Source organism: Sardina pilchardus, chromosome 5 (genome assembly GCF_963854185.1).
Source record: "Sardina pilchardus chromosome 5, fSarPil1.1, whole genome shotgun sequence".
Classification (NCBI taxonomy): Eukaryota; Metazoa; Chordata; class Actinopteri; order Clupeiformes; family Clupeidae; genus Sardina; species Sardina pilchardus.
The window spans coordinates 30,187,869-30,198,016 of record NC_084998.1 but is presented as its reverse complement, the minus strand read 5'-3'; the positions used below and the strand labels follow the sequence as shown (position 1 = coordinate 30,198,016).

The window sequence follows — 10,148 nt, the reverse complement described above, 5'->3', positions numbered from 1 at the left end:
TCAACCGTCACTTTTTCAGTTAACCCTTTCATCATATTTATAACAAAAGGGGGATTTTTTTTTTCCTTGGGGGAACTGAACCCCTTTTAACGCTTAACATCACGCCCACGGCTTACCCATAAAGGTTCACGGAACATACATAAACATATGCATAGCAACAGTCATCACACAAAGCATACACACACACACACACACACACAAACACATATGGACACACACCCGATCCATTTTCCATTTCTTCATGGAGCCCCCACCCCCCCACCCCCCACCCTTAATATTACTCAGTGGCTTGGGTTACTCACCCAACAAGGGCCACCATCTGGTCCACAATGTGCTTGCTGAAGGTTATGATCACAAAACGTTTCTAGAGAGAGAGAGAGAGAGAGAGAGAGAGAGTGAGAGAGAGAGAGTGAGAGAGAGAGAGAGAGGGTGGGATGGACAGGCTCAGTCATGTAGTCATTTGACCATGTAACACCAGTTAAGAGCAGTAAGACAAGTCATGGAAGATTATGTTAGTGACTCAATTATTTTTGAACTGCCCCCTCCACCTCAACCCCTGAACCCCCCCCACTTCACCCCACCCCACATAGTCAGGGTGGTCAGCAGAAAAGAGGCCTTTGTCATAGGGGTTTGCATCAGAAGTCACGGTGGCTGTGACACAGACAGACACACACAGACACACACACACACACACACACACACACACACACACTCATCACCACACACCCTACTCGGGAAATGAGGGAGAGGACATAAGTCTGGGAAGGGGAGAGGGGGGATGACTGTTGCTGATAAAACAATAAAAGAGAGAGATATGAGGAGGGAGGGAGAGGGATGGAGGGAGGCAGAGTGTCAAGAGAGGAAGTTAAAAGAACTTCACAGTGCCACACTGGGGGTCTATTCTTTTTTTTAGCTTTCCCCCTCTCCCTCTCTCCCCCCTGGTTTCTTCGCCGTTGGTGGGGACTGAACAGCCGTTTCAAAGTTAAACTAATTTCTGAGATCCTGTCCTGTCTGGATCCTGCTTAGTCACCGTCCTGGACTTGTGGTCAGTGGGGTGGGTGGAGGTGGTGGGGGGTGTAGGATAGAGATGTATGGAGAAAGGCTTGAACATTGAGGCATTGACGGCGGTCAGTGCTGTGGCCTAGTCACTCTGCAAAGCACTTGTAAGCTTCTCATCAACAAGCGAGGCTTTGACACGCTTCTGAGCCCTCCATTATGCTGGGGGCAAACTGGGAGAGTCTATATGACGTAAATATGTTGTTAGTTAGAGAGAGAGAGAGAGAGAGAGAGAGAGAGAGAGAGAGAAAGAGAGAGAGAGAGAGACGTTCAACCTTCTAAAGGCATAAAAGCTTCACCAGTTCCTTACTGATGGCTTCTCTTATGTGGGAAGGAAAAAGAGCCCAGTCAGAGGTCTTTCCCATCAGCCACTCAAGGCACAGCATCCCATGCATACAGTACAGTCACAGCAGCCGCCCGGCGGAACACAAAGGGGCATTCCTGTTTTTGTCTGCATTGATAAGATTGTGGAAGTGAAATCATCATGCTGTCTGTCTGTGATTTTTTTTTTTTTTTTTTTTCGTTTTCAGTTAAAACATTCGGATATGACAGTGTCGGGTTTTTGCGAAAAACACCATTGTGCTTTTGTGACATATTTCCTCCAGAGGAGAGGAAATGAAGGTAAGGATTTAAGGCCTTTTGTCTGGCCACTGGTTAATCTGTTGCACTAACAATGTCCAAGTGACACTGCACTGCCCCTTCAGTGTGTAAAGTCACTTTGGATAAAACTGAATGACCACATCATGTACTGTAAAACTGACCAACAGACACTGCACAGAGGGTTACACAGGTTTGCACATGATAATTCACAGTATGTAGTCAGAATGATTACACAAACACAGTAATGGCCTGCAAACACTGCTTCCAGGCGGGTGAAGACAGTGGAAAAAAACCTCAGGCTGACATCACGGTTTACAACTTTGACAACACTGATGCTTCATCAGTAAAGAAAAGAAGGCGAGCGATAGATTGGTAGAGAAAGAGAGATATGAGCTGTTTTAAAGAGGGGACCTTATCTAGCACATGGCATCTAAAAGGTGATGTTAATGTAGGCCATTTAAAGCACTGCACACACATACAGTACAACGCATCAAGCACACAGAGTATAAAGCATGCAACACTTGACTAATGCACTAAGACTACCTTAGTTTTACAGTCATTACATGAACAAATATGTGTCTCTATTAGATAGAATATATTTAATCTAAATATTTTCACAGAATCTCTGTCTATATATCCTGTGAGTAAAGCTTCATGATTTGAAGGATCCCTTCATGCTTGGAGTTTTAGCAACTATGAGTAATTAAGGGACTATTTCAACATGCCCTCGGCATGCTGATAGGTAGTCATCAGGAGGGCTCTACAGTGAGCCATTTGAGCATGTTCTTTCCAGCCTTGCAGCTGAACTGAGGCATTAGTGAGAGGACAGAGAGGGGGAACAGAGCCGTCTGTGTCAGAGGTCCAGACGGCCGTCTTTATGGTCAGCCATACACGGCACTCTCGCTCTTCTCTAAACGCCTCTGCCGTGCAGGGAGGCCACACGTTATTTATGGGCTACCTCGCCTTCTGTTTGCGCACAACAATCTTCAGGTGAGGTAGATAAAAAAAAACAGACATTTGTGAAGGGAGAGAAAAGTAATACATGTTGTGCTTAACAGGCTGTTTTGGAGTGTTTTAAGGATGACAGCTTATATACAGTGCCCTGGATCTGCCAGCACAAGCACCACATGAATTGATTTAGACCGACGGAGACCAGCTCACTTGTCCTTTGTTGTTATCAGCTTGGAGACAGTGAGTAAGACACAGTCAATATTTTTTACAAACAGCATAGCTAAACAGGATGTCACCTTCACAAAAACAGTGAGCAATTATGTTTGCAGGAAGGTCAAGCATTGTGATCAAGAAACAACACACACACACACACTGGTGACACAAACAGTGTGTCACTCTGAGCTGGCAGGTATCGTGTGTCTCTGCACACCTGATCTGCAGGTGAATCATGGTCACTGAGGCACTGAGACGGGATCTACAGGGGATTCACGCCCACGCAGCGGGCATACGTGATCAAAGGCCAGCAGGCTTCTCATTGTGTGTGTGCATAGCCGGGGCCAGCCAGGCTCAGTTCACCTGCTCTTTCTAGCGCATTCTCCCGCTCTTCTGTTGTTTTAAGCCCCCCACGCAAACGGTAGACACGTCAATGCCCTAGCTAGTGAGAGTGCTTTATAAACAAGGCCCATACATCATTTGTCTCTGTGTGTGTGTCTCTCTCTCTCTCTCTCTCTCTCTCTCTCTCTCTCTCTCTGTGTCTGAGCACTTGTGCCTTTGTATGCAGGTGCTTGTCAGTTATGAGATGAAAGCAGAAATTAATGACTAATAATATAAAGTAAATACTAATAATCAGCCGCCCTCTCTCTGTGTGTCTGTGCGTTTTCAGATATGAATCACTCCATGAGTTAGTGTGACATTCCAGAGAAAGTCTGTTTTTCTGAAATACAGTAGCAGGGACACTACACACGCACATCAGTAAGACTGAGACCTGCTTGTTGCCACAGGTGATGGAGTAAACTGAAACTTTCCCCATTGAAAAGATCAATAAAGAAACTGCTGCACATGACAAGTAATGTTCAGTAAAACATGGGGAAGTGAATGAAAGAGGGCCAACGCAAATGTATTGGCATTAATCATGTTTTGCCCATATTTAGGCAACACAGCTGGACATCTCTTTTGCAAAGGGGGCAAAGAGGCATTTGGATCTTCATATTTAAATCAGTTTCCCCCTTTCTCTACACAGGGGCACCCCATCGTGAAACTGTTAATCTCTCAGCAATATTTTCAATCCACTGTCTCAAGTTTCAACCTCGTTGGCTACATTCTGGAATGCCCAGGGGAGTATTCTTTGAGCTGTTCAGCAGCTTATGCAACAAAATGGAGGACGATAGTAGGGAAGTACACACAAAATGGCTTCCTTATAAGGGTTGGGTAATGGAACATCACCAGCATAATCTTTTAAAGACCAACTGGACAGACAAATTGAAGCTGACTATACAGTTTGTCTTATGTACATTAAGAAAATGCATATTTGACAGGAAAGCCCTGCCAAATTTATTCAAAACAGCTTATAAGAAATGCATTAATACTTAATGCATTCAAACAATTCAGCACTTCCACAACATTATTTGACAACTATAAATATAAAGAAATAACTGTTGATAAGATTAATATAGCTATAATCATAAAACCAACATCCTCACCTGAGTGGGCATTTTCATGACAGATATCCCAATCAAAGAATGGCTCAGGAAAAGTCCAAAAAGGTATAATAAATGTCAACACGTTATCCCTGCCTGGTAAAATAGTGGATTTGGAATCTACAAACAAATAAGACATTTATGTAATACAATTTGACATTAATATCAATATATATTTATTAATATACATTTATATATAATTTTAATTTCTTGTGGTTTTTCAGAGGGGCATCATTTAAGTTCTTAGTTTGCCCCAGTACAGTAAAAAAGAAATAAAATCACCTATGCCATCACTCATATACCAGAAAACTATAAAGAATTGTAAGATGACAGATCTTTTCATTTAAAGCTTAATGTAAAGTTAAATTCTAGAGAAATAGGAAATCATTATCTAGAACAAATGTTTTATGTTGGAGTTAATATAATTATTGGAGACAACTACAGGTGGTACAATACAGATTATATAACAGCAGAAACTTACAGAGGCAAAGGCAAGAATTCCAGTGACGGCAACTCTTTGCACTGTTTTCTGGACAGCTGACTATTCCGGCGGCAATGTCCTGTAAATGAGAACAGTGGCCAAAATTGTAGTTAATGACCTGTTAATAATGCATCCTCTTAAGAGAGTCAGTGTTCAAAATATTATTTAAATGCCTGCATGAACACACACAATTTTACAACCAACCTCTGAAAAGATACAAAATGGAAAGGAAAACATTTTGGAGGTTAAATTAAAAATAACTTTATTTTAGATAAGCATTTGTCCATGCAAGTGAAAGATCCCTGTTATGGTTTTGAATTCTAACAGTAAGCAATTAAGGGTATATCAGATAAACAGCTAAATCTATGTTTTAGGAATAAATAAAAATAGTAGCATATAATAGTTCAGGAGATTGCTTTGACATCAGACAAAATTAGGGCTTTTAAAACACTGGTTGAGTCACTGTGTGCACCGATACCACTCCCTCTCACCATTGAAATGCTTGAAAACACACTTGACTTTTTCATGCCATTTGAACACATAAATATATTAGTTCGTTAGGTCTGTTAGACACCCCAAGACCACTGTAAAACAAGTTTTTAATATCTTTTCTAACGAATAAATTCACAAGGATAACTTTGAGCAGGGGTTTAGATTTTAAATAACCATTTATGCAAGACTGCTCTGTCAAGATCTTTAAATTATTCAAGGATTATTTAGACAAAAAAGTCCATCTTATAAAATGAGTAGTGTAACTATATTTATTGGTGTATGAATCAAGCCTTTATTTCAGACAGAGGGGTGCGCAGATTTTGGACCAACTTAATGCAATGACAGCAGCACAATTCACCAAGTAGAAAGAGTAGGATGTACATCACATAACACACGTTCAAGAACACTAGAGGCAGTTTAGGCTATAATTTTCAATTAAGCATAGTTTTTATGTGTGCAAACCATCTATAATTAAAGTCAGTAATTAAAGTCAGTCATTGTACAGACTAATTAGTTAGATGCTACAAATTTGTTTCTAATTCGATTTTACATTTGCACCTTTAAATGTCTGGGAGGGCAAATAAAATCACTCAGTCAGTCAGTTGTCCTAAACCTAAAACAGATTTCAGATAATCAGATTCCAGATTACCCTAATTTCAGATTAGAGAGTGCAATAATGCACTGCAATGATGCCCCATGTTGAATATTTCGCAACTGAAGGATTTTTACGTTTTTGGCATATTTCATACATTTGCAGTCTTGTTCTTATTTTCTTCGGAGGCTGTGTAAACAGAAGCAAAGCGAACTGAAACAAACCCAAATTACCCGAGAGCCACCTGGCTCAAGACATCCAATTAATACTTCAAGTTGAACCCTAAAACTATTTACACATGTCAAACAATACACTGTTAAGCATTTTGTGAGTTTTCAATTTAGATTTCACTGCACAGCCCTGGTCTGTATCCCTATGCAACATTTATCTCTTAACATATCAGTTTTACTTTTCTCTCAGTGATTCAATCAACCATGTCTCTCGTTCTTACTGTTCTGTTCACCACATTGCCCTATGTGTGAATAGGTAGATCCCCCCACTCCACCCCTACAGTCTCTCCAACAAAATGCACCAAAAGACTTTAACCCTTACCATCACTGACAGCAGCTCTTTCTATGTCACTTTTAAATTCCATTATTATTGGGCAGGCAGAGGAAAGGAAAACAGAGCATAGGCACCCATCTGGGCCATTCCAGTGAGTCACAAAGATCTTCTCATTCTCAACATGTTCCCTCTCCTGTCTGAACAAAAAGCTCTTATTCAAAAAGAATGACAAGCAATTTTCCTGAAGATACCTCTTCTGGGAAGAGGTGGGAGAAGGGTATGTTTTTTTTTTCCTTCAATGCACATTTATGGGAACTTGAAGTAAGGGGTTATTTGTTTAAAACCTTAAGGCATCTGAACTAATGCTTGTCTTTAGGTTTGGATGTAAGAAGGAAAGCCTTTGCAGAGGTAGATTTTTTATTTCAACTAATTAAAAATAACTTGTAGTAAAATGTGTTTCTGCCATAGTAATGCTTTCAATGTTACATGTGTCTGTGAGTTATTTCTGTGCTGCAGTGAAACAGAAATTCTTTCTCTGTTACAAGTGTTCCTGCAATGAGACTATCTGTAATCTGAAACTGAAATATAATTCTAATTGGTTATTTGGGGTGGTTAATTAGCTTTTCAAAGCAAAATAACCTTGCAAATGTGTGACTATTGGACAGGATTAATAATAAAAATGTATGTTTTCAGTGTGCGTGGGCACACACACACACACACACACACACACACACACACACACAAATATATAATACAGTCCAGCCAAAACTAGCAATGTTGTTATGCATGCATTTTTTGCATTTCAATAACCAAACTAAAAGAAGATGAATTATTAAAATGATTTGATCTAAACATTTTTTCTTAATCTTTTTTCTATTCATTGGCAAGGGGTGATTAGATTAACACAACTATTGAAATAAACACTATTATATTTACAAAAACCTAAATTTCAAACTGTGGACTATAAGATCAATCAACTCCTGGATTTAAACTGGATTTAAACGCATCACATAACACCTTTTAATGTTCAAGCCCTCACAGTAAGGCTAATAAGACTGCCTAAGAAAACAACAGCAACAGCTTGGCTGAGCAACAACTCTCTGCACGGTTCAAATGAGAGCAGAAGAGTTTCCACAGCTCCTCAGTCACATCAACTCCAAGATAACACAAACATAAGCATATCTAATATTATGAAGAAGACAGGATTGATATTTCATAAATCAACTATGAGTTTTTTGTTTTGTTTGAATGTAAACAATAGATGTTTGAATGGTCTTTTGTGATTATGGTAGCTGTGATGGAGGGAAGGTTTTATGAATATTCTCATACCTAAAATGGTCATCAAATGAGTAATACTGAGCACTGAGGTGGGAGTGAGGGGAGGGGGGTGTAACAGTAAGACATCTTATTGGCCCAATTTGAATTTCAAACTCCCTTGCCGCCCAATGGGAGAAGTTTTTCCTTATACATACACACCAGTACTCTTTGATTTCAGCCAGGACAACACGAGTCACACGAACGGTACAGTCTCAGCTCAGTGCATTGGAATGTGTATAGTTTGAAACATGACCAGCACTGGGCCATCCCTGAGACCACAGTCACACAAGATGGCTCTGACAGCCCCAGCCCAAGCCCAGCACAGCCACGGCACTCGGAAATCAAGTGTCAGCACCTGAAATTTGATGCAAAGTTGATCCTGCTATCAGCGAGCCAGACAGCATTATCTGATGACTCTGTTTAGGGCGATGCCCTCAGTATCTGATGGTGACTTCAGACTCATTTGCCATTTTGTTATCCTCACAGCAGTCCGACGAGGAGCTCGCTATAAACACACACTCTTCTCACACTTGTTTCTTGAATGGCGGGATTACAGTTTTGCGGCGTGTGGGTCTTGTGTGTGTTGTGTGGGGGTGGTTGAGGTGGCGGTAGTGGGGATCTCTGTAGCGTGACGATGTACAGTTGAATGCCGTGTACAGCAGCATTTTTCCTCCCCCCCTTCCTCCGGCTCCTATTTTTTCCTTTTGTCCATATTTTGACTTTGTTGTGGGATTCTCTCTCTCTCTCTAACTCTTTCTCTCTCTCTCTCTCTCTCTCTCTCTCTCTCTCTCATGGTGTCACTGGAAACCCAGCCAGTGAGTCACTGAGAAGCACTGGACCCATCCTGTCCCTGAAAGGGCACCACCGCCATGATGAAGATTAAACGCCATCCTCCGCAGCATGGAACAATGGCCACAAAGGCACTTCCTCTGTAAAGATGATAGGCTAACACCGTACAGTTCATGCTCATCTCAAGCAATACCAGCACATCAGAATTCAAAGGGCTGCCTGTGAGTGTGTGTGTGTGTGTGTGTGTGTGTGTGTGTGTGTGTGTGAGAGAGAGAGTGTGTGTATGTGTTTTTTTCCGACTTTCCTCTTCCTTTTTCCTTGGCTTTTGTATGCTTTTCTATTTTTTTTGTACAGTGACTTTCTGAGCCACAACAGCGCCGATCATCCGGAGGGAGTTTTGGTAGCTCCACAGGCCACACCCCTCCTCTCGCCTGCTCATGGAAAATTACCATCTTGGCAACAGCCGTCGTCAGCCTGCACCGGTCCCGCACCAATACAGCCTCCACGCCTACACCCCCCCCCCTCCCCAAGACCCACCATCACCGTCACCCCAAGCTCCTCTACCACACCCCACCCCACCCCACCACTCCGGGGCGCGGTTTAGGAGCAATTAAATTTGGGGAGATGTTGTCAAGGCTCCCCATCATTAAGAGCATGGGAGGACGCCTCCAGCCCCTGGCTCCCTGCTCAGCTCTACTCAGCGCTTTTGCTGCACACATGTGCGTGTCCCGTGGCGCATCAGCCGCCGCTGCTCTTCTCTCTCCGACGTCTCGCCTTTTTGTGTCAACACAACATGCGGAGACTCTGTCTTTGATGTGCTTTGTCATGCTCTGACTTTAAAAGTGATTCAGCACTTTATTCTTTTTTTCTTGTAGTGGAGGGGAGGTAACCTTTCCGTTCCATTCATGCTTAATGATCATTTTTTGCAAATTTCTTGCAAATTTCCTCCCACACCTGCACTCTACCTTAGACGGCTCATTTTAATAACCGAGAACAATCCAGTATTTAATGCAAGTTCTGAGCCTACAGTTTGAATACCAACCAAATCCTCTTGCCAAGAGCACTGACGAGGGCTGACGTAAAAGGACAGAAGAAAGGGAGAAAAAAAGGAGAGACTTTTGAGATCCCAGCTCATATTTAATGATATACTGGTGCCTATTCACAACTCTGCCTGCAATGTAAATTACAGCTTGTATAAACAGAATTCCTCTCTTTGTAAGTGCAGAAACAAAGATAACGACATACTTATGTTTGAATTGACTTCATGGCATTCTCATGGGGAAGTCCCTTCAAAGGAACAGTCAATTCACTTTACTTTACTGTAAAACCATGTCGGGATTTCGCAAGTACATACAGTATCTTATCTATGATCATAATAGTAATTTAAGGAAAGATAAAAGTTTGTAATACTTTGATATGCATTTACTCAAGAAATAGATGCTACATTTATTTAATCTACGGCTGGCAGTGTGCTATTATTTTGGTTAAAGATTTGGAGGTTAGAACTTAATGATTAAAAGCCATACTGTAATATCTTTGTTTACTGAATGAAGGCTATTTTTCTGTCTGATCCGAGAAAAAGTGAAATGAGCTTTATCTGATGTCCTACGTGACTGTTAAGTATCAGGATCAGTCACATTAATGTACCTCTCTCACGCACACACTCACA

General features: G+C 41.5%; 1 long non-coding RNA gene across 1 annotated transcript in view; it reads right to left on the bottom strand.

Annotated features, from left to right (window-relative positions):
- Nucleotides 1-288: 288 nt before the first annotated feature.
- LOC134080659 (uncharacterized) overlaps nucleotides 289-10,148 on the bottom strand; it is an 18,565-nt gene continuing 8,705 nt past the window's right edge. Inside the window, exons 3-5 of the long non-coding RNA XR_009939246.1 lie at nucleotides 4,786-4,864; nucleotides 4,308-4,424; nucleotides 289-364 (exon numbers count right to left, since the gene is read on the bottom strand). This is a non-coding gene — a long non-coding RNA (uncharacterized LOC134080659). The remainder of the gene's footprint in view (nucleotides 365-4,307; nucleotides 4,425-4,785; nucleotides 4,865-10,148) is intronic.